This window comes from Triticum urartu, chromosome 3A, assembly GCF_056163025.1.
Source record: "Triticum urartu cultivar PI428250 chromosome 3A, HENAU_Tu73, whole genome shotgun sequence".
Classification (NCBI taxonomy): domain Eukaryota; kingdom Viridiplantae; phylum Streptophyta; class Magnoliopsida; order Poales; family Poaceae; genus Triticum; species Triticum urartu.
This window is the reverse complement of record NC_141875.1, coordinates 60,811,071-60,837,184: the sequence shown is the minus strand read 5'-3', so window position 1 is coordinate 60,837,184 and position 26,114 is coordinate 60,811,071.

Sequence of the window (26,114 nt, the reverse complement as noted above, 5' to 3'; positions counted from 1 at the left end):
TCTGTTTTTGACAGATTCTGTTTTTCGTGTGTTGTTTGCTTATTTTGATGCATCTATGGCTAGTATTGGAGGTTATGAACCATAGAGAAGTTGAAATACAATAGGTTTAACACCAATATAAATAAATAATGAGTTCATTGCAGTACCTTGAAGTGGTGTTCTGTTTTCTTTCGCTAACGGAGCTCACGAGATTTTCTGTTAAGTTTTGTGTTGTGAAGTTTTCAAGTTTTGGGTAAAGATTTGATGGATTACGGAACAAGGAGTGGCAAGGGCCTAAGCTTGGGGATTCCCAAGGCACCCCAAGGTAAAATCCAAGTATAACCAAAAAGCCTAAGCTTGGGGATGCCCCGGAAGGCATCCCCTCTTTTGTCTTCGTCCATCGGTAACTTTACTTGAAGCTATATTTTTATTCACCACATGATATGTGTTTTGCTTGGAGAGTCTTGTATGACTTGAGTCTTTGCTTTTTAGTTAACCACAATCATCCTTTCTATACACACCTTTTGGAAGAGACACACATTAATCAGAATTTATTAGAATACTCTATGTGCTTCACTTATATCTTTTGAGCTAAACAATTTTGCTCTAGTGCTTCGCTTATATCTTTTTAGAGCACGGTGGTGGTTTTATTTTATATAAATTATTGATCTCTCATGCTTCACTTATATTATTTTGAGAGTCCTTTAGAACAGCATGGTAATTTTCTTTGGTTATAAAATTAGTCCTAATATGATAGGCATCCAAGATAGATATAATAAAAACTTCCATATAAGTGCATTGAATACTAGGAGAAGTTTGATACTTGATGATTGTTTTGAGATATGGAGATAGTGATATTAAAGTTGTGCTAGTTGAGTAGTTGTGAATTTGAGAAATACTTGTGTTGAAGTTTGCAAGTCCCGTAGCATGCACGTATGGTAAACGTTGTGTAACAAATTTGAAACATGTTTGCTTGTCATCCTTATGAGTGGCGGTCGGGGATGAGCAATGGTCTTTTACTACCAATCTATCCCCCTAGGAGCATGCACGCAATGCTTGGTTTTTGACGACTTGTAGATTTTTGCATAAGTATGTGAGTTCTTTATGACTAATGTTGAGTCCATGGATTATACGCACTCTCAACCCCCCATCACTCAAATCATCACAGATTTCCTTCTCTTGGCCCCTGGCGGATTTTCCTTGGTTCTGAAAGGGTTTGCCGGGGCGGTTTGCTTCACCGCCTCGGCCCTTTCCGCCGGTAGTCTGATCTTTCTCCTTATCACACTTATCATACTCTGCTCTCTGTCTCTTGGCAAGCTACTCAACTTGATAACACTCATTAAGGTCGTGGCCTTTGGTCCGGTGGATCTTGCAGTATGGCCCATCACCTTTCCCGGCTTTTCCCGCAGCAGCGGCTTCCCGGCAGGCAGTGCACGTGGCAACTTCCTTGCTGGGGGCCTCAGCCTTGGCCTTCTTGCCAGCACTAGGCGTGCCAGAACCTTCCACAGTCATCATTGTCTTATCTCTTGGCTTCTTGTTGCGCTTCTTGCACTTTCTCTGACTGGTTGATTCATCTTCATCCTCTTAATCAACATTGATGCAATCCTCCTCTCCGAGCAAGTTCCTTCCTTCCTCCATCCGAGCACACTTATCCACTAGTGTGTACAGCTCCTTCATAGTCTTGGGCAACCGCACATTCATCTTAGAATGAATGCGACGGTGGAACACATTGGACTGGAAGGCTACTATAACAGCCGCCGGATGGATATTTGGAATATTCCTATGAACTTTACTGAATCTTTGTAAATACTAACGGAGAGTTTCTCCTTCCTTCTGTTGGAGAAGTTGTAGGTCGCTAGGCCTACCGGGCTCCTGGTGACCACCGGTGAAGGCACCGATGAACTCGTGGCACAGGTATGCCCATGACGAAATGGAGTTCTCCGGCAGGTGCATGAGCCAAGATCTCACGTTGGACTTGAGGGCCAACGGGAAGTAGTTGGCAAACACCTTCTCGTCTCTTCCCCCGGTAGCCTGAACAGCGATGGTGTAGATGCTCAAGAACTCTTCCTGGTTTAGTCTCCCGTCGTACTTCTCGGGTATCTCTGGCTTGAACGTGTGAACGGACGGCCAACGGACTTGCCGCAGCTCACGTGTAAAGGTAGGCACCTGCCAACACCATACGGAGGCTCGTGAACATTGAGGCCGCCGCACCAGTCGGTCTGGTGGGGGTCGTCGAGAGGCCGTCCCATGGCGACGCGTGCGTCTCCCCGCCGCCTATCCTCTGGGGTTCGCCCTTGGCCTGGACGTACTCGAGGGTCGGAAGAGGCCATCGAGGCGTTGTCGGGGTCTTGATCTTGCTGCGCCCGCGTTTGCTGCCGTGGTGGGGACTGCACCGTAGGGACAGCCCCCTCCGTTTGGCCAGCAGTGCGGGCGGTCATCGTCACTTGGGGAGGTCGTGGCGGGTCAGCACGTCGCGAGCCCCCAGCCTTAGCGAAACCGAGAAGACTCTAGATGGTGGCGCGTCACTCATCCATCTGCTCGGCTGCTGGCGGGAACCTTAGTAGCAGCTGGGCCCGCGCCATAGCCTATGTGGATGTGCTTGGCATGGATGTTGATGACTTCGACCGCACCGTCGCCTGGCTCCTGACGGTGCCCGTGGCGGCGGCTGCGGCGGTGGCACGCTCGCGCTGCGGTGGGGCGACCACCTAGGCAACGGGGTCGCGCGGCGATGGCACTCGAGGGTCCGCGGCTCTGTCGGGCGCAGTGGTTGGGTAAGCTCGCCCGGGAGGAGACACACGCGTCGTGACCGCCCCCGTGGCAGGGACGGCCGGAGGGCGGTGGCTCATCCCAGATGGAGCGTCGTTGGTGTGGCTGCACCCGCCGGTGGGAGGAGGGAGTGCAAGCGGAGCTACCCTCCCGTCCGCACCTTGCAGAGCTTGACCGTTGAAACGCTGCTGAAGCTGTTCTCCTCCGACGCCTTCAGCCCCCGTGTTGGCCGCAGAGGGAGTGGCGATGGCGCCACCAGCTCTTGCCACAACCCCAGCAGCGCTCATGTCCTCACTTGGCTCCGCCAGACGTCACAGGCAGCGGAGCCTTCGAGGTGGATGGCTAGGCTGAAGGGCCGTACTTCTTCTTCTTGGGCTCCATGGTCGATGGCGTCGTCGAAGATGAAAATGGCGATGAAGATGACATGCTATGCACGCTTTCAGGTTCGCACAAGAGATCCCCCTACCTAGTGCGCCAAAGATGTCCTGGGATATACGCGAGCACCTATGGGACCGGTTGGCCCCTTGCTGGTTCGGCAGGGGACGTCGCGTTGCACAAAGAGCAGATCAATGCGCGAAAGCACGGCAGAGAGCACACAAGCGATTTACCCAGGTTCGGGCCACTGTGAGGCGTAAGACCCTACTCCTGCTTTGGTGGATTGATGGTGGAAATGAACGTGGTGGTGCGTGGCACACTTGCCTGGCAAGACCTGCCTCAGGGCTACGGTGACTACACGCGTATGGTGGCTTGGTTTTGTCAAGTTTCCAACCATCTAACCCCCTCCTACGAATGCCATGGGCTTCCTTTTATAGATTAAGGGTTCACCACAGTGGCAAAACGGTCATTACCTACTGATATGATAGCAAATAGTGCTATCATACCTAACTCTGCGGGCTGACAGGGTGCATTAAACGCACCACTCAGTTTCACATCACTAGCTTCCCGGCAAGGCCTGTCGGGCTTATCTCGCCAGATCCACATCTGTTCTCTTGACACATTGCTGGATGGGTGTTGTCGGTGTCAAAACCGGCGGATATCGGGTAGGGGGTCCCGAACTGTGCGTCTAGGCGGATGGTAACAGGACACAAGGGACACGATGTTTTTACCCAGGTTCGGGCCCTCTCGATGGAGGTAAAACCCTACTCCTGCTTGATTAATATTGATGATATGGGTAGTAAAATAGTAGATCTACCACGAGATCAGAGAGGCTAAACCCTAAAATAGGCTAGATTGTTGTTGTCCTACGGACTAAACCCCCCGGTTTATATAGACACCGGAGGGGGCTAGGGTTACACAGAGTCGGTTACAATGGGAGGAGATCCACGTATCCGTATCGCCAAGCTTGCCTTCCACGCCAAGGAAAGTCCCATCTAGACATGGGACGAAGTCTTCAATCTTGTATCTTCATAATCCAACAGTCCGGCCAAAGGTCATAGTCCGGCTATCCGGACACCCCCTAATCCAGGACTCCCTCAGTAGCCCCTGAACCAGGCTTCAATGATGATGACTCCAGTGCGCAGATTGTCTTCGGCATTGCAAGGAGGGTTCCTCCTCCGCATACTTCATATAAGACTTTGAACACGAGGATCGTGTCCGGCTCTGCAAAACAAGTTCCACATACCACCGTAGAGAGAATAGTATTTCACAAATCTAATCTACTGACTTATTCTGTAGCGTGACATCACACCACAGCCAAGCCTTCATTCGAATCGTTTTTTACTGTCCCACCTCAGCGCGTTTTGCGAGGCGGTTTCCTTGGCACGTCTTGTCGAAGCAGAGATCATGTCCCCTTATCACGGGATTCTCATCAGTACGGGCGTGGGTAACCCAACTGTGCCATTGATTACGGCACTTGGGGGATAAGCGAGTTTTACCAGGCTGGTGGGGACGCATAGCCTCGTCCTCCCATATAAGGGGATAAGGATTCACCCTTTTATCCACGCCTTCTTCCTCCTTTGCTCATCCATCTTCGCACACTCGAGCTCCAGCGCCCAAGTCCGCATTTCCCACCTCAACCTTCTCCAACCATGTCCGGAGTGGGAGGCAGGTGGATGGTCTCCTCCGTCACGGAGGGAAACATCAAGAAGCTGAGGAGAGCCGGATACCTGCCCGACGACATCGCGCACCGGCTCCCAGATGAGGGGGAGCTTATCCCCACCCCCAGGCCCCATGAGAGGGTAGTGTTCCTCACCCATTTCCTCCGCGGGCTGGGCTTCCCTCTCCACCCATTCGTCCGGGGGCTCATGTTCTACTATGGCCTGGACTTCCACGATTTGGCCCCAAACTTTATCCTCAACATCTCGTAGTTTATCGTCGTGTGCGAGGCCTTCCTCTGCATCAAGCCACACTTCAGCTTATGGTTGAAGACCTTCAATGTCAAGCCGAAGGTAGTGAGCGGCCGCCAGGCGGAGTGCGGAGGCGCCATGGTGGGCAAGATGCCCAACGTCACATGGCTCGAGGGCTCCTTCATGGAGACCATAAAGGGGTGGCAATCGGGGTGGTTTTACATCACCGAGCCGCGTGACCCTGAATGGGCAGCGATTCCCGAGTTCCGATTTGGCATCCCTATGCGGCTCACCTCCTGGAAAGAGAAGGGCCTGTCTTGGGGCAGTTCGGGAGAGGTGACTGGACTCCAAACATGTGTCCAAAACCTGGTGAGCAAGAAGTTCAAACTCGTCAACGTAGTCCAGGTCATGCTCATCCGCCGGATCCTCCCGTGCCGACAATGGGCTTTCAACCTGTGGGAGTTCGACCCGGCCCAGCACCGGACTCTGAGTAGGCTCTTCGACACAACACACGAGGATGCCTGGAAGGTGCTATTCAAGAGTGCTGAGGTTCCTCCTCCCCTTACCGAGGATCGCGGATTCAGCGTGAAGCGGCAAGCCAACGCGGTAAGCGGTTTTACCTTTTACAGGATACTCATTTTTCATAGTTTGACTCCATGCGGGACCTAAGCTCCCGTCCCTTTGACAGGATTGGCAGGAGACGTCCGGATAGATCAACTGTCCGGCTCCTTTGCCCGAAGGCCCGGCAGACGCCCGCTTGGCGGAGCTGCTGGTTCCGGCACCCTACGTGGTGCTGGAGAAGAAGGCCACGGGAACCCGAAAGAGTTCCCAGCGTCCGGTGGTGTCGGACTCATCGTCCGATGACTCTGAGGCGCACTCCTCCCATGAAGACGTGGAGGAGGAAAGAGAGATTTCTTCCCCAGCAGGGGGAGAAAAGAAGAGGAACGCCGCCCCAACTGGGGAGGCCGGAGGGTCCAAGAAGGGAAGGACCCTTCCTCCGGACTACTCCACCAACGCCGCCGACAACGAAGAGGAGTGGCCGCCCAGTGCCAAGCCCCTGGCGAAGTCGTAAGTATTCGGACACCAGAGTGACTCATAGTGTTCCTTTATTGCACAGCTTCTCCTGACGCCGAATATAATTATGTAGTCCGCCCAAAGCCCGGCCCGACGTGTCGTCGAGCGGTTCCTTGGGTTCGTCAGATGTGAACAACACTTCACTTCCGGCCGCCTCCTCCCCTCATCCTACGGATAATGCCAAGGTATTGTCTCAGGGGGTTCCCAACTGAGGGTAGGTAGTCCTGGAGGCGGCGCAAGGCGACCTTCCGGACTGCAGGCACAAAGGCGGCAAGACTCCCCAGGGCTCCAAGTTCGGCCCTAGGCCGAACACCGCACCGGAACCTTCAGCGGTTCCGGAGTTCGGCAGGCGGCCCCCTACTAAGAAGGGCGAGCCTACAGCGCCGGTGACCTCCGTCCAACCGGAGGCACCGGATAACTTGCTGGAGGTGCTTAACGGCACCTCCGTCGACGAGGAGCACCGCACTATTATGAGTGCGGTGATCCAGAAAGGTCAGTCCGCCAAAAGCGGGCTGACTGAAGCTTGTGCCAGCCTTTTGACAGGCTTTGAGGTAAGTAAAGTATATGAAAATGTTACCACATAGACAGTAGCCCCTGATGCTCTGTTCGGCATTCACAAAGAAAAGACAAATAGAGGATCTAATAATATTCGCAGGAGTCTAACATAATTATGTCGATATGCATATGCAGGCTTCGCTGCTGGCCTCTACCGCACTAAATGCGGAGGTTGATGCGCTGAAGGAGAGCCTCAAGCGGTCCGAGCAAGAGCTCGGCCTTGCGAAGAAGCTGCTTGAGGATAACCAAGGTACATAATGCCTTGTCCGTGTGTGTATATAAAAAAGATGCAATTGCAAGAAATTACAGGATCGTTATTGGTGTTCTAGGGGCCACGACCGAGGTGGCGACCCTGAAGCAAGCACTTTCCGAGGCCGAAAAGAAGGCGGCCGCGGAGCGCATCGAGCGGGAGAAGCATGAGGCATGGGTTGGCGAGGTGCAGCAAGAGCTCCATGCTCTCGTGAAGAAGCATGAGACTTTGGAGCTGGACTCGAAGACTTGAGAGTCCGAGCTCGCCGCGGCCCTTGAAAGCGCCAAGTCTGCCAAGGCCGAAGCCCAAAAAGCCCTCCAGGAAATCGAGGCGATGAAGAAGATAGCGGCGGGTAAGGCATTCTTTATGCAAAGCAAGCACGTGAAAGTGAATTACTTGTTACTTACCCGAGTCCGGAGCTCTCCAGCAGCATTCGCAGATTTGCCCCGTAGCGTGTCAGATGCCGCCGCCTACTACCCTGCCGAGGAAGGGAGATCGACAGAGAAGGTGTTCTGGTCTCAGTATGCTGAGACCGGACACCCGGTGCCCTTGAGCGACCAGCTGAAGCAACTGGTCGAGCTCCATAAGGTGGTCGAACAAGCCATGAAGGGTCTCATAGTCCGGCTGTGGCTTGGAGAGGCCCTGCCTGGGAGCTACTTTGGGCTGGTGAGGCGGCTGGCGGATGCATGTCTGTGGCTTCAAGTCATCAAGCGCTCCGTCTGCATCGAGGGGGCCCGTAGGGCGCTTGCCCGTGCTAAAGTACACTGGGGCAAGATGGATGCTGAGAAGCTGGTGAAGGATGGGCCACCGCAGGGCAAGGAGCATCGCCACCCCGAGATGTATTATGAGGGCGTCCTGAAGGGTGCCCGCCTTGTGGCGGATGAATGTTCCAAGGATGTAATATTTGAGTAAACTCGCTCGTGTTATCCTGTATGCTGAAACTTGTTCATATGCGCAATGCAACGCTTGTTTTAATTTAAAATATTATCTTCTATGCGACCTTTTATTAAATCTGAGAGATGGTGAGTCGTCGGCTTCTGCCCCCATGCCACGAGTGCTGGGGTGTTCGGGATAAACCTGAGCACTCTTTTTCCCATTCTTGGGTCCTTCGAGGGAGGTGCTCAACGCAACGAACAAGGCAATCGTACTATAGTGCGTTATCACTCTCACTTAGCCAGAGAATTCTATAATTTTAAATTTCGGTGAAGCCCCTAGTGTTCGGAAGACTGAGTTCGGGGCGCTATACATGCCTAGGCCGGACAAAGCCGGCTCCTCGCTCTAAGCGGCATAAGTCTTTAGGGACTCGAAACCTCTCGAACAGCGACCAACTCTCGCCCTATCATGACAGTCAGTTTTAGCTTTCTCTACTGAGGTGCTTAGCCCAGCTGAACCGGGGCACAATCACAGTAGTTCTCCCAGTGCTACCTTAGCCGATATAGCGGAACATAAGGTACCAAAACATGGGAGCCAGGCAAACCCAACTATTGACCAAAGACATGATTCAGAGCTGATGCATATAATGCTATAAGTTCGGAGTGCCGCACTTATGAAAGTGTTCGGACTTCTCATGCCGTATTATGGGGTGCTTGAGCCCCTGGCGTATTGGCCGTACCAAAGTGTACGGGTGCTTAATGTCATGAATGAAATACAAAGGAATGAATAGAGAATGCAATAATAGTCTGAGGCTAAGCATTTTTTATTCGAGAAAAGTGCATTGAAAGCAGAACGATACAAATAGTGTGGTAAGCAGGAGATGGGACTATTTAACATGTCCCCTCCAGGGGCGAGCTGCGGAATGGCATGTAAAACAGGTATTTTGCTTGTTATAGTGACCACCTGGGAGTTCCATAGTGCGGCGTAGCTTTCTGCCTCCCTGGTTGTTGTATCGTTCGTTCGGCAATTGTACCGCCGATCAGGTCTTCCGGAGAGTGGAGTCCTGAAAGTAAGAAAAAATGACAAAATCGGTAGCCCCTAGTGCAGTTGAGCCGCATTTTGGGCGTGCCATGGTCGTGCCCCTCCTCCAGTGCCCATGGTATTTTCAGAGCGTAATTATGTACGCGTAGCACTGATTTCGCCGTTTCGCGAGGGCTGGGGTTGGGGCCGCATTGCTACGCTTGCTCGAAACGTGCCAGGCGGTCTTGTTGTAGGTTACTTCGGACGCGCTTGACGGCGTCCTGACGTTTTATCGCCGGACTAGAGAATTGCCTTGAAAGGCTGCCTTGTACTTCCGCAGCGAGGGCCACCGTGTGCTCCTCCATTCGGAGAGAGCGTTCAGTGTTTCCATTGACTGTGATGACTCCCCGAGGTCCTGGCATCTTGAGCTTGAGGTATGCATAGTGCGGCACCGCGTTGAACTTCGCAAATGCGGTTCGCCCAAGCAGTGCGCGATAGCCACTGCGGAACGGGACTATATCGAAGATTAACTCCTTGCTTCGGAAATTATCCGGGGATCCGAAGACCACTTCAAGTGTAACTGAGCCTGTGCAGCTGGCCTCTACACCTGGTATGACGCCCTTAAGGGTCATTTTTATGGGTTTAATCCTTGAGGGATCTATGCCCATTTTCCGCACTATGTCCTGATAAAGCAGGTTCAGGCTGCTACCGCCGTCCATAAGGACTCGAGTGAGGTGAAATCCGTCAATGATTGGGTCTAGAACCAATGCGGCAAATCCGCCATGGCGGATACTAGTGGGGTGGTCCCTTCAATCAAAAGTGATCAGGCAGGAGGACCATGGGTTGAACTTTGGGGCGACTAGCTCCAACGTGTATACGTCCCTTAACACACGCTTCCGCTCCCTTTTGGGGATGTGGGTTGCGTATATCATGTTCACCGTCCGCACTTGTGGGGGAAAACCCTTATGTCCTCTATTGTTCGGCGGCCGGGGCTCCTCCTCGTCGTCGCTATGTAGCTCCTTGTCTCTATTTTCGGTATTTAACTTGCCGGCCTGCTTGAACACCCAACAATCCCTGTTGGTGTGGTTAGCTGGCTTTTCGGGGGTGCCATGTATTTGACACGAGCGATCGAGTATACGGTCCAAACTGGACAGGCCCGTAGTGCTTCTTTTGAATGGCTTTTTACGCTGACCGGGCTTGGAGCCTCTGAATCCGGCATTAACTGCCATATCCTCGGTATTGTCGCTGTTAATGCGGCGCTTGTGCTTGTTGCGACGCGACCTGCCATTGCTGTCCTTGGTATCCGAATTACCAGGGTTCTTTGACATGTTATTGCTGCGAGCCAGCCAGCTGTCTTCTCCCGCGCAAAAGCGGGTCATGAGTGTTGTGAGGGCTGCCATAGATTTTGGCTTTTCCTGTCCAAGGTGCCGGGCAAGCCACTCGTTGCGGATGTTATGCTTGAAAGCCGCTAGGGCCTCTGCGTCCGGACAGTCGACGATTTGATTTTTCTTGGTTAGGAACCGTGTCCAGAATTGTCTGGCCGATTCCTTTGGCTGCTGAATTATGTGGCTCAGGTCATCGGCATCTGGCGGTCGCACATAGGTGCCCTGGAAGTTATCGAGGAATGCAGCTTCCAGGTCTTCCCAACACCCAATGGATTCTGCTGGCAAGCTGTTAAGCCAATGTCGAGCTGGTCCTTTAAGCTTGAATGGGAGGTATTTGATGGCGTGTAGATCATCGCGACGGGCCATGTGGATACAGAGGAGATAGTCCTCAATCCATACTGCAGGATCTATCGGCTAGCAAGTCTTGATCAGCTCTAAGCTACTGCTGCTTTTTCTTAAGGCTATTCGCCGTGGCCATAAGCCTGCGCTTGAAGCGCTCTTGCTCAACGGGATCCTCAGGCACGACAAATTCGTCGTCGTCGAGGCTTGCCTCGTCTTCGGACGGAGGCACGTAATTATCCTCCTCTTCCTCTTTATATGCCGCTCTCTCAAGGGGGCTGGCTTCTCCATCCTCCTGCGCTGAATCTTGCTGGAGGGAGTTGTCTTCGGTGCTATCCGGAGTGTTATTATCTCCTGTACCGGAATCATTGTTTTTGCTCTGGCAGGACTTAGAGCGGCGCCGCTGACGTCGGTGCTTAGGTTGCTTCTTGGAGGGGTTATCCTCCGCTGTTCCGTCGCCATTGCCCTCTTTGGGTGTGTCCACCATATATATGTCACACGACAAGGTGGCTTTCCAGTGCCCTATAGGCGCTTGTTCCTGTTCGTCTCCTACATCGTCGTCCATACCGTCGATGTCTTCGGAGTTGAAGTCTAGCATGTCGGTTAAATCATCGACAGTGGCTATGAAGTGGGTGGTGGGTGGGCGTCGAATTTCTTCGTCATCCGCATCCCAATCCCGCCGGTCATAATCCGGCCAGGACTCTCCCGACAAAGAGAGAGACCTTAGTGAATTCAGAATGCCGCCGAAGGGCGAGTGCTGAAAGATATCTGCGGCGGTGAACTCCATGATCGGCGCCCAATCGGATTCGATTGGCAGGGGCGCGGAGGGTTCAGAGTCCGGAGAAGAGTCCGGCAATGTGGAGTCACGGCCTCGTGAAGGATAAGGCTGGTTTTCGGCTCGATGGCCGTTGAGACTGCAGCCCCCGCGGTGGGGTCTAGCCACCCGCCCTCGGTTGGAGCAGTTGGCTCCGAGCTAAAGGTCGGAGCGGATGCGGGTGCGGCCTCCAGGACACTGTCCGATGGTAGAGCTAAATCTTGTCCCTGATGACAGTGCGGCGCACTCGGTCGGGGCTCGAATCCGTCGAAGATCAAGTCTCCGGGATATCGGCCGTGCAGTTTAAGCTTCCGAACCTGACCTGATGGCCAGGGGCATAGCTTTCAATCTGCTCCAGATGGCCAAGCGAATTGGCCCGCAGTGCAAAGCCGCCGAACACAAAGATCTGTCCGGGGAGAAAAGTCTCACCTTGGACCCCATCGCTAACAATGATCAAAGGAGCCATCAAGCCTGATGAAGACAACACAGAGGAACTCTCAATGAAAGCACCAATGTCGGTGTCAAAACTGGTGGATCTCGGGTAGGGGGTCCCGAACTGTGCGTCTAGGCGGATGGTAACAGGACACAAGGGACATGATGTTTTTACCCATGTTCGGGCCCTCTCGATGGAGGTAAAACCCTACTCCTGCTTGATTAATATTGATGATATGGGTAGTAACAGACTAGATCTACCACGAGATCAGAGAGGCTAAACCCTAAAAGCTAGCCTATGGTATGATTGTTGTTGTCCCACGGACTAAACCCTCCGGTTTATATAGACACCCGAGGGGGCTAGGGTTACACAGAGTCGGTTACAATGGGAGGAGATCCACATATCCATATCGCCAAGCTTGCCTTCCACGCCAAGGAAAGTCCCATCCGGACATGGGACGAAGTCTTCAATCTTGTATCTTCATAATCCAACAGTCCGGCCAAAGGTCATAGTCTGGCTATCCGGACACCCCCTAATCCAGGACTCTCTCAGGTGTCATTTGTGGGTTTCTTCTATAGGAGACGGCTTCCATGTGGCAAATGATGCCACTTAATCACCTTGCGGCTTGACACCACACTGATTGACGACGTGGATCGTACTTGTGTGGTTGGCGGGGTGGTTCAGCCCCCGCAAGCCCCTGCAGGCCCTGGCGGGGAGTCTTGGTTGCTTGCTCCTGGTGGTGGCCTGGCCCCTTGTCGAGCTCGCCTGCCTGGCGAGGGAGTCCCTTTATTTGTAGATATCTTGTTCTCCTGGCTCGTCCTTAGTCTTTCTGGGTTGTAAGTTGGTTCTTTAAATCTCTTGATTCTCCAATCTCTGGCTTGAGCCCGTGCTTCAACCTTGATCTTGTGTCTATGCACAGTTGGTCAACATACCCGGGGTCTGTTGCACCGACAATACCATTCACTTGAGGTTGTTTCTTCAGAAAGTGTACCGTATGCTCATTACCATTAACATGAAAAGTGACATTGCCTTTATTGCAATCAATAACAGCCCCTACAGTATTCAAAAAGGGCCTACCAAGGATGATCGACATACTGTCGTCCTCGGGTACATCAAGAATAACAAAGTCCGTTAAGATGGTAACATTTGCAACTACGACAGGTAAATCCTCACAAATACCGATGGGTATAGCGGTTGATTTATCGGCCATTTGCAAAGAGATTTTTAGTGGGTGTCAACTTATTCAAATCAAGTCTACGATACAAAGAGAAAGGCATAACACTAACACTGGCACCAAGATCACATAAAGCAGTTTTAACATAGTTTCTTTTAATGGAGCATGGTATAGTTGGTATTCCAGGATCTCCTAGTTTCTTTGGTATTCCACCCTTAAATGTGTAATTAGAAAGCATGGTAGAAATTTCAGCTTCCGGCATCTTTCTTATTAGTAACAGTATCTTTCATATACTTAGCATAAGGGGACATTTTTAGAATATCAGTCAAATGTAAGCGCAAAAAGACAGGTCTAAGCATTTCAACAAAGCGCTCAAATTCTTCATCATCCTTTTTCTTGGATGGTTAAGGAGGAAAGGGCATGGGTTTTTGAACCCGTGGCTCTCCTTATTTTCCATGTTTCTGAGAAATGAAGTCTCTCTTATCATATCTTTTATTTTAAGGTTGTGGGTTATCAAGATCAACAATAGGTTCTATCTCCACATCATTATCATTACTAGGTTGAGCATAAACATGAACACCATCATTTTAATTATCACTAGGTTCATGTTCATCACCTGATTGAGTATCAGCATTAGAAATAAAAATATCATTTGGATTTTCAGGTGTGTCTATAACAGGTTCACTAGAAGCATGCAAAGTCCTATCATCTTTCTTTTTCTTTTAGCTATTAGAAGGACTAGGTGCATCAATATTAATTCTCTGAGAGTCTTGCTCTACCCTCTTAGGATGGCCTTCATGATACAAAGGTTCCTGAGTCATTTTACTACCTCTAGTCATAACTCTAATAGCATGGTCACTCATCTTATTATTCATTTCATTAAGAAAATCATTTTGTGCTTTGAGGACTTGTTCTACTTGAGTTTTTACCATGGAAGCATGTTTACTGACAAACTTGATATCATTAACAGTTCTACACATATAGGCACTCAAGTGTTCAAGCATATAAGCATTACGTTTCAATTGTTTACTAACATATGCATTGAAGTTCTCTTGTTTAACAATAAAGTTATCAAATTCATCCACGAAATGACTAGCAGATTTATTATGAGGAATAACACCTTCATCAAATCTATAGAGAGAATTTACCTCTAATAGCTGTGTTGGGTTATTGAGACCATGTATCTCTTCAATAGGTGGTAAATTCTTAACATCTTCAGCTTTAATACCTTTTTCTCTCATAGATTTTTTTGCCTCTTCCATATCTTCGGCACTGAGAAATAGAATACCCCTCTTCTTCGAAGTTGGCTTAGGTGGTGGTTCGGGAATAGTCGAATCATTATCATTAATCAATACATTATTCAATAATTTTCAGCTTGCTCAACAGTTTGTTCCCTAAAAACACAACCAGCACAACTATCTAAGTGGTCCCTAGAAGCATCGGTTAGTCCATTATAAAAGATATCAAGTATTTCATTTTTGTTGAGAGGATGATCAGGAAATGCACTAAGTAATTGGAGAAGCCTCCCCAAAGCTTGTGGGAGACTCTCTTCTTTAATTTGCACAAAGTTAAATATTTCCTGTAAAGCAGCTTGTTTCTTATGAGCAGGAAAATATTTTTCGGAGAAGTAGTATATCATATCCTGGGGACTACACAGACAACCAGGAGCAAGAGAATTATACCAAGTCTTAGCATCACCTGTTAATGAGAAATGAAATAACTGAAGAATATATAGTAGTAACAATTTTTGTCCTCATGAGCAAATAGGGTGGCTATATCATTTAATTTAGTAAGATGTGCCACAACAGTTTCAGATTCATAACCATGGAAAGGATCAGATTCAACCAAAGAAATTAACTCAAGATCGACAGAGAATTCATCATCCTTATCAGTAACAAAGATAGGTGAAGTACTAAACTGAGGGTCATATTGCATTCTAGCATTCAAAGATTTTTCTTTCCATTTTCATAGTAATTTCTTAAGATCATCTCTATCCTTACAAGCAAGAAAGTCCCTAGCTACCTCTCCATCCATAACATAACCCTCAGGTATAACAGGCAATTCATATCTAGGAGTCCTAGGTCGCATGGGTGTTTCAAAGTTTTCAGTTTCAATAATTTCACCAGTTTCAGAAATATCATCAGTTTCAGCATTCTCAATATCTTTAGCTCTAGCAAGTTGTTAATCAAGAAATTCTCACCCAGTGGCACATTATTATCAAGCAAAGCATTAGTATCATCAGCATCATTCATAGCAGAATTAGCATCATTAATTACTTGCGACATATCAGAATCAATAGCAGGTGTAGGTGTCGCAAGCTTACTCAAAATAGAAGGTGAATCAAGTGCAGAGCTAGATGGCAGTTCCTTACCTCCCCTCGTCCTAGAGGGAAAAAAATCTTGGTTTTGGTATATTCTTCATAGTGATCAATAGATGTAAACCCCAAGTGACTCAGCAAATATAGCTATGCTCCACGGTAATGACGCCAGAAAAAGGTCTTGATAACTCATAAGTATAGGGGGTTGCAACAGTTTTCGAGGGTAGAGTATTCAACCCAAATTTATTGATTCGACACAAGGGGAAAGGAATATTCACGAGTATTAGCAGTTGAGTTGTCAATTCAACCACACCTGAAAGACTCAATATCTGCAGCAAAGTTTTTAGTAGCAAAGTAGTATGGAAGTAACGGTAACGGTGGCAAAAGTAACAGTAGCAGTTTTGTAGTGATTGTAACAGAAGCACAACGAAAGTAACTTAGGAAAGATCAATATGTGAAAATCTCATAGGCATCAGATCAGCAATGGATAATTGTGTTGGATAATGTTCATCATGTAGCAGTCATAACCTAGGGCGACACAGAACTAGCTCCAATTCATCAATGTAACGTAGGCATGTATTCCGTATATAGTCATACATGCTTATGGAAAAGAACTTGCATATGGCATCTTTTGTCCTACCCTCCCGTGGCAGCGGGGTCCATAAGTAAACTAAGGGATATTAGGGCCTCCTTTTAATAGAGAACTGGAACAAAGCATTAGCACTTAGTGAATATATGAACTCCTCAAACTACGGCAATCACCGAAAAGAATCCCAATTTTTGTCACCATGGGGTATGCGGATCATAACACGTAATAGGTGTCTACAACTTGCAACATAGGATCAAGAACACACATATATTCATGAAAACATAATAGGTTCAGATCTGAAATCATGGCACTCGGGCCCTAGTGACAAGCATTAATCATAGCAAAGTAATAGCAACATCAATCTCAAAACATAGTGGATACTAGGGATCAAACCTTAACAAAACTAACTCGATTACATGATAAATCTCATCCAACCCATCACCGTCCAGCAAGCCTATGATGGAATTACTCACTCACGACGGCGAGCATCATGAAATAGGTGATGGAGGAAGGTTGATGATGAAGATGGCGACGGATTCCCCTCTTCGGAGCCCCGAACGAACTCTAGATCAGCCCTCCCGATGAAGAACAGGAGGCGGCGGCTGCTTCATATCGTAAAATGTGATGAATCCTTCTCTCCAAAAAAATTCTCCATGAATAGGTACTTATAGAGTTGGAGTTAGGGTCGAAGACGGTCCAGGGGGCCCACAAGCCTATAGGGCGCGCCCTAGGGGGTGGGCGTGTGCTACCTCTTGAGCACTGCATTGGATTTCCTTGAAGAGGAAAGGATGATGTAGTAAAGTAGCGTAAGTATTTCCCTCAGTTTTTGAGAACCAAGGTATCAATCCAGTAGGAGGCTACGCGCGAGTCCCTCGTACCTACACAAAGCAAATAACTCCTCGCAACCAACACAAATAGGGGTTGTCAATCCCTTCACGGTCACTTATGAGAGTTAGATCTGATAGAGATGATAGATAATATTATTGGTATTTTTGTGATAAAATGCAAGGTAAAATAAAAGCAAAGTAAAAAAGCAAATGCAATAATAAAGTGATGGAAGATTAATATGATGAAGATAGACTCGGGGGCCATAGATTTCACTAGTGGCTTCTCTCAAGAGCATAAGTATTTTACGGTGGGTGAACAAATTACTGTTGAGCAATTGACAGAATTGAGCATAATTATGTGAATATCTAGGTATGATCATGTATATGGGCATCACATCCGAGACAAGTAGACCGACTCCTGCCTGCATCTACTCACTACAAGAAATACGTCAACTTATGACCTTCTGTCAGTGACCCTCGAAGAATTGGTCATAAATTTATGACCATTTTAGACCAATTGGTCAAAAGCTGTTCAAGGGGCTTCAAACCCTAAACCATTGCGACCATTTTGGTCAGAAAGGTCGTAATTTCCTTACACGAAATGGTCACAAAGCAAACAGTGCTAGTCCGCTACCTTATTTCTAGTTGTTAATGACCAATATAGATGGTCATAACCTTGTAGATTGTGGTGGGTTGTGATGACTAGGCGCCATCTCATCAGTTTTGCCTATGTGTCATGTCCATGTGGCAGTTTTTGCCCTAGGTTGTGAAGCAACCTATATTTCAATCATTCCCAAAATTCCCAAAAAAATCTCATAAATTCTTTGGGTCATATCTTCATCAAATATGTAAAAATCCTTCCCTGCCTAGTTCAAAACTAATTCAACAATATTCATTTTCCTATTATGTTCACAACAACACTTTATGAAGGAAGTGCTATTTATATATTCTTGATTGCCCTACGAATTTTTGGGCACTCTTTCCTATCCAAATCATTACCGCATGACAAAATTCAGCTCCATTTTCCTAGCAAATCTTCCTCGGCAAATTTCCAAAGTTTTTGTCCACCTAGAAGCATTGTCAAGGAAGTACCTTTTTTATGTCTCTAAATGACATGAAATTTATACAGTTTCTTCATATGCCCAAATTATCACCCTCCTCCAAATTGCAGCTCAGTCAAATCATCTATGTGAGCCCAGGTTCAATTTATATTTTATGGCCAAATTGGCACGTTGCAAAGCAAGTGTTATATAGACCCCTCCTATTACCCTCAAACTTTTCGGGCACTCTTCCATACCCAAATCATTGCCACATGATAATATTCAGCTCAATTTTCCTAGTAAATCTTTCTCGGGAAATTTCCAAAGTTTCTACCTTGAGAGAAGCTTTGTGAAGTAAGTACTAGCTAGGCTTACCCAAATGATCTGAAAATTGACCAGCGCATGACCATACCTAAGTAACTTACCTACACCAATTTTGAGCTCATTTCATTCATCCAATCTCTCTCACTAGTTTTCCCAAGTTTCTATCCATAGAAGAGCATTGTGAAGGAAGTACTACTTTGGCATGTCCAAATGGTATCAATTTTCTACAATGCTTTCCTATGCCCAAATAACCATCCTCCACAAAATTTCAGCTCAATCCATTCATTATTTTGAGCCCAGCTTCAACATTCATATTTTTGTCCAGCGTGGTACTTTGCAAAGCAAGTACCACCTAGGATCCTCCTTTTGAGCTAAAAATTTGTGAAGACATTCTCCTTAGTAGATGATCATCCTCAGCCAAAACTCACGCCCATTGGCCATGTGCATTTCTCGTACCGCTAATCAAACACTTGGCTGCTAATTCATGTTTGAGCATCGATCGGTCTTCTCGTGAGAATCTTATGTTGTAATTTTCTTCCTAGCACCAACCTGGGGAGTTCCCAACCCACTAGACATGCCTAAGCCGCCCAGAACACATGGCAACATTACGGTCACGCGGTGACCACGCGACGGGCATGCGAGTTTACTCGCTCTAGAGTTGAGGCCCTCGGCCACCGCCCAAACCTCGACGTATCGCCACCAAACCATGTATTTATGATTAAATAGGTCCTTATGTAACTAGAAATGATTTTTGGAAAAAATAAATAGCAAACTATGAGGCAGCTGCAGTTCAAATTTGACCCGCTTCCAACTGAATCAGCGGTAAATTGTCTTTTTCACGAGAGGTGGATCAAAAATTTTTACACCCAACAATTTTGTCAATTGTGCATTAAATATGGCCTAGTATTTTATAAAAATGATTCGGTCCAATTTTGCAACAATTATTTGGTAGTTCCTTCACAAAAAAACCTCCTTTCGGGCACTCGAAAAATGGAAAATGGTTTTTTCGTCCAACGAAAATGAAAACTTCCTTAGGCAAAATTGTTTGCCATTGCAATATGCACCCTTGTGCACAATATGAGATCATTTGAACAAACTATGCCATGAATGTGGCCATAAGATTGATCATTTGGCTTGAAAGCCATTGATCTCCACACATGATAGCTCGTTTCTGAGAACACTTTTTAAAAATAATTGCCGTATTACAAGTTTGTTATATTTCCTAGGAACTTGGCCACATATGATGACACAATGTGAAGGTTTCCCAATTTTTTGATTTTTTTTGAATTTTTTATACCCGTTTTAAAATGCGGTCAAAACACGGGAATGACCATTCCTAGCTAGTGGTTGAATCTTGGAATTTTTTTGGTGTTTCTCTGATTAAATAGATACTTATGTACCTAGAATTGATTTTTGAAAAAAATAAATAGCAAACTATGAGGCAGCTGCAGTTCAAATTTGACCCGCTTCCAGCTGAACCGGCGGAAATTTACCTTTTTCACGAGAGGTGGATCAAAAATTTTTACACCCAACCATTTTGTCAATTGTGCATTAAATATGGCCTAGTATTTTATAAAAATGATTCGGTCCAATTTTGCAACAATTATTTGGTAGTTCCTTCACAAAAAAACCTCCTTTCGGGCACTCGAAAAATGGAAAATGGTTTTTTCGTCCAACGAAAATGAAAACTTCCTTAGGCAACATTGTTTGCCATTCCAATATGCACCCTTGTGCACAATATGAGATCATTTGAACAAACTATGCCATGAATGTGGCCATAAGATTGATCATTTGGCTTGAAAGCCATTGATCTCCACACATGATAGCTCGTTTCTGAGAACACTTTTTTAAAATAATTGCCGTATTACAAGTTTGTTATTTTTCCTAGGAACTTGGCCACATATGATGACACAATGCGAAGGTTTCCCAATTTTTTGATTTTTTTGAATTTTTTATACCCGTTTCAAAATGCGGTCAAAACGGCGGGAATGACCGTTCCTAGCTAGTGGTAGAATCTTGGAATTCTTTGGTGTTTCTCTGATTAAATAGATACTTATGTACCTAGAAATGATTTTTGAAAAAAATAAATAGCAAACTATGAGGCAGCTGCAGTTCAAATTTGACCCGCTTCCAGCTGAATCGGCGGAAATTTTCCTTTTTCACGAGAGGTGGATCAAAATTTTTTACACCCAACCATTTTGTCAATTGTGCATTAAATATGGCCTAGTATTTTATAAAAATGATTCGGTCCAATTTTGCAACAATTTTTTGGTAGTTCCTTCACAAAAAAACCTCCTTTCGGTCACTCGAAAAATGGAAAATGGTTTTTTCGTCCAACGAAAATGAAAACTTCCTTAGGCAACATTGTTTGCCATTCCAATATGCACCCTTGTGCACAATATGAGATCATTTGAACAAACTATGCCATGAATGTGGCCATAAGATTGACCATTTGGCTTGAAAGCCATTGATCTCCACACATGATAGCTCATTTCTGAGAACACTTTTTTAAAATAATTGCTATATTACAAGTTTGTTATTTTTCCTAGGAACTTGGCCACATATGATGACACAATGCGAAGGTTTCCCAATTTTTTGATTTTTTTTGAATTTTTTATACCCGTTTCAAAATGCGGTCAAAACGGCGGGAATGACCGTTCCTAGCTAGTGGTTGAATCTTGGAATTTTTTTGGTGTTTCTCCGATTAAATAGATACTTATGTACCTAGAAATGATTTTTGAAAAAAATAAATAGCAAACTATGAGGCAGCTGCAGTTCAAATTTGACCCGCTTCCAACCGGATCAGCGGAAATTTGTCTTTTTTACTGGAGGTGGATCAAAAATTTTTACACCCAACCATTTTGTCAATTGTGCACTAAATATGGCCTAGTATTTTATAAAAATGATTCGGTCCAATTTTGCAATAAATATATTGTAGGTCCTTCACAAAAAAACTCATTTTGGGCACTCGAAAAAGGGAAATTTTTTTTTTGTAAAAAACTCATTTCCGACGACACCTTTTTAAAGATATTTATCTTATTCCATGTTATTTTTTCTGAAAACTTGTTCAAATTTTGGTGACACAATGAGAAGGTTTTCCATTTGTTTTAGAATTTCTCAGATCATAAAGTAGCTCAAATAATTTTAACACATTATTTTAAGTCAACTACGACCAATTTAGATGGTCATAAGATCGTACTGCATTCTGATTGGTCCGTGGACATATCACGCGGATCATGCATCCAACACCGTCGGATGCTCGGGGATCCAACGGCTGTCCTCGACCCATCCACACCAACCCCAAAACCCTAGCTATGTCCTCCGGGTCAATTTCCATCCACCCCCCGCCTCCTTCCTTTCCCTCGCTCCTCTCGATCCCGTCCCCTTCCTCACCAGCGCAAACCCTAGCTCCTCTCGATCCCGTCCCCTTCCTCCCCGCCAGCTCCACCGATCCTTCCCTCGATCTCGTCGGTGGGAAGCGCTGCGGTGATTCCCCACCCCTCCCCTTATCTCCCACGGCCGCGGTCGGATCAGCGCTCATCCCTTCCAGATCGAATCGCAGCCGCCACCTCCTCCCTTCCAGATCGCGGCCGCCACCTCCCTCCGATGGAGCTCCCCCCATCCATGGCCTCCCCCACGCCCTCCTCTCTCCCTTCCCCTCCCTCGCGCGGCCACCACCACCACTCCTTCCGAGCGCGTCCACGCGTTCCAGCTGCGGGCTTCTCCTTCCGCTTGCTTCGTGTCACGGAGCCATGGAGGAAGACCCACGGGCGCGGCGTCACTACTGCCGCCAACGACCATCGGCGGCGGCTGCTGCATCGTTGGTCAGTCCCGCCTTGCTCGTGCACTCCCCCCGCTTCCTCCTCCCTCCCCTCGCTAACGTCTCAGCCACGCGCAGGTAGTCAGGCAGGCAGGCAGGTGCGGATGCACCAATTCCGCTCCCCCACCCGCTCCGGCGATGTTGAGGAGGTCGACGGCGTGCGCTTCGCTCACCACCTGCTTCTCCTCCGCCGCCCCGCCCGCGTGGGTAAGTGCATCATCCTCTCCTCCCCCTCTCGCCTCCTCCATCGGCTGTGACGTGCGTGCGCCCACCAACCGGAGCACGGCTGGCAGATGGATGACGATTTTCATGTATTTTGACTCGGTTAGATCAGTCGATGCTTCATAGTACATAATGAATGAGCGTTTGCTGCTGGATATTGCTCCTTCCCTACGGTTTTGTTCACCTTTGATTTCAGAGATGTTGTCAAACCAGAACCTCATCCAACCATCTAGAGTAATATCTTAGCACGGTAGTTCCACAGCTGCTGCTACTACTAGGCTAATATTCTCATTCATAAACTTCCTGAAAAATGTCTTTTACGTACCTGCTACATGTGCATTGTCTCCATTGGAATTCTGCTCTTAAACTAGGCAATCATACACGATCTGCAACTTTGGGGTACCAAAATGTTTATTTTCGTAGACAGTACACAACTGATCTGTAAATTAGCTGAATAAAGCATGTTCTAAGGTTTCCATAGAGTACTTGTTTGCTTCGTTTGGATGTACGGTTTGAGGGCAGCCATCTATTTAGTTTGTTGTCCAGAAATATATTACAGTTTGTAAAAGCAACCAATTCATGATAAGACTTGGTGTGGCTGATGCACATAGCTACTTTCAGTACCTTGTTAACAGTGTTGAGGACAAGTTAAATCCTGTATTGGTGTCCTGTTCTTGTAAACATTATGTAAAGCTAAAATTCTTCTGTGTCTTGCTTCCTGTGTCTTGCTCATTTGATATAAACATTATGTAGAGCTCTGTTTCTTCTTCTTTTGATTCCTGTACGTATGTATGTGTCTGACGACGAAGTTGGTTTCTTCAGAATTGATCGAGTCTGACAAAGTTGTTCTGAACATTTCTTGAAACAGGGCGAGGCCGGTGATGTCCATGCGGTGATGTCCCTAGGGTGGCGCCATTGTGCCCGACGCTTGCCCTGGTCACCGCGGTGGTGCTTCGGCGGCTTCCAGACCCTCTCCTGGATGTGGTGATGGTCACACCACATCCGTGGTGTGGCTGAGCCTCTGCTACGGCTACAATGTCCCTCTAGTGAGCTCCTCCCCATTCCTTCTTCTCTGATGTAGCTCCTGCATGGCCTTGGGCATGATTTGGGTTGGATGTGGGGCTGTACTAGTTGCTGCTAGATGCTGTAACCAAGCATCAACTCCTACTGGAGCTCTCTGGTGATAAATTCATGTGGTTCTAGGGTCTGTCAGTAGCTGCCCACGTGTACTTGCTTTACATATGTGCCCCTGTGATGCTCTGGTGATATGGAGTGGCTGATATCAAAATCATGGTGGTGTTGATGCTTATCTTGCGTGTCTCTGGTGGTGGTGGTGTTGACAGTAGTTACACACCTAGCTTGTAACTAATATCATTACTGCTAATTTACCTCAAGTTAGTCTGAACATGGTTGAAATGAGCGCTGCTAATTTTGATGTCTAATATCAATTTTTACCCCAAGTCCTTAAGTAATTATTTTCGTTACATCAAAGTTAGCTGAGAATATTGACTAGAATATTTGATGTACGACATGATGCATGTACACATACGGTTGAGAAAATACCGAGCTGCAGTGGAACAACCTGGAGTTAGAGAACTTCCAGGACAAGATCAACGAGGTGACCGGCGTTATGGTGGCTGTGTACGGCGGCGACCACAAGTTCTTCGGTGAGCTGGCAGTGTCCATATTGTGTGATATATGATGCTACTCCGTTGTGCATCTCTCTTTTCTTGTGTGTTGCATCATTGTTGCTTGATAGAGTAAATGATTTCAGTTTTGGTTGTGTCCAATCTTTACTATGTACCATGCTTAGTGTTTACTAAACTGAGGCATTGGGCATTGGAATTTAGGCATTTATGTATAATTTTAGTTTTGGATGTGTCCAATGCAAACATTGCTGTCAACTGTCAAGTTGATTTTAAAATGTCTCATTAACTTCATTACTCTGTTATTTATTGTTAAATATGCTGTTAGATTTACTTCTATTTTGTTCCTAAACATTTTGTTCTGTAACATGCAGATGCTGGGCTTTCATGTTTCTTCATGAGCATCAGGACAAAGAAGTCGGAGGAAGCATAGTTCTAACATTGCTGTCAAGTGTCAAGTTTTGCATTAATGAAGCCCTTTATGCTGCTCCTATTTGTATGTGTGTATGATGTAGCAGAACCTCGCTCATGTGATTGTACACTTGTGGAGCTTGTTATCTGATTGTAAACTTGATGCTGATCACATTTGTATGTGTGTTATATGATGTAGCACTTTGATGGTTGATAATATTTGAAGTATTTCGTGTGTTTTCTGTGTGCCAATTTAAATACCAGGTATTTATTTGTGTGAAATAAAAAATGAAGAATATTGCCCTGATGGCTAGGACCCAGTACTAGAACCTGACAATGGGGACCCACCTGACTAGTGAACCCAATTTATAAAAAAAGAAAAAAATGAAACTGTTGAGACAAAAAGGCCATGGGCCAAAAATAAAAAGGCTGCAATGTTGGGCTTGGTCCATGAAGCTGACAAAAAATTCACAGAAAAAAATATAAATGGGCTGAATTAATGGGCTCGGCCCATATAAACACCGAATTGGACCGGGCTGAATCTTGTGCCACGTCAGATTGCCACGCTGGATGCCTACGTGGCCTGGGAAGGTTGCTAGTGACCAAAACGCCACAGTAGACGTATTTTGGTCATAAACGTTTGCGACCATTCCAGAAGAAAGGTCGCTGTAGTCAGTTTACGACGCCCAGCTTTTGACCTTATGTTTTTGGTCACAAAAAGGTCATAAATGGAAATTTATGACCTTTCAGTGACCAATAGTGGTGGTCATAAGTTGACATATTTCTTGTAGTGACTACTATTACTCAACTCATCGACTGCTATCCAGCATGCATCTAGAGTATTAAGTTCAAGAAAACAGAGTAGCGCCTTAAGCAAGATAACATGATGTAAAGGGATAAATTCATGCAATATGATAAAAAAACATCTTGTTATCCTCGATGGCAACAATACAATACGTGCCTTGCTGCCCCTATTGTCACTGGGAAAGGACACCGCAAGATTGAACCCAAAGCTAAGCACTTCTCCCATTGCAAGAAAAACCAATCTAGTAGGCCAAACCAAACTGATAATTCAAAGAGACTTGCAAAGATAACAAATCATACATAGAAGAATTCAGAGAAGATTCAAATATTGTTCATAGATAATCTTGATCATAAACCCACAATTCATCGGTCTCAACAAACACACCGCAAAAAGAAGATTACATCGAATAGATCTCCAGGAGAGAGGTGGAGAACATTGTATTGAGATCCAAAAAGAGAGAAGAAGCCATCTAGCTACTAACTATAGACCTGAAGGTCTGAGGTAAACTACTCACACTTCATCGAAGAGGCTATGGTGTTGATGTAGAAGCCCTCCGTGGTGGATGCCCCCTCCGGCGGAGCTCTAGAACAGGCCCCAAGATGGGATCTCGTGGGTACAGAAGGTTGCGGCGGTGGAATTAGGTTTTTGGCTCCGTCCCTAATCGTTTGGGGGTACGTAGGTATATATAGGAGGAAGAAGTACGTCGGTGGACCTTCGTGGGCCCCACGAGGGTGGGGGCGCGCCCTAGGGGGTGGGCGCGCCACCTACCAAGTGCCCACCTCGAAGCTTCCTTGGCGTAGAGTCCAAGTCTCCTGGGTCATATTCGGTGAGAAAATCACGTTCCTGAAGGTTTCATTCCGTTTGGACTCCGTTTGATATTTTGTTTCTGCAAAACTCTGAAATAGGCAAAAACATCAATTCTGGGCTGGGCCTCCGGTTAATAGGTTAGTCCCAAAAAAATATAGAAGTGGATAATAAAGACCAATAATGTCCAAAATAGTAGATAATATAGCATGGAGCAATCAAAAATAATAGATACGTTGGAGACATATCAGGCATCCCCAAGCTTAATTCCTGCTCGTCCTCGAGTAGGTAAATGATAAAAGAAGAATTTTGACGCGGAGTGCTACTTGGCATAATTTCAATGTAATTCTTCGTAATTGTGG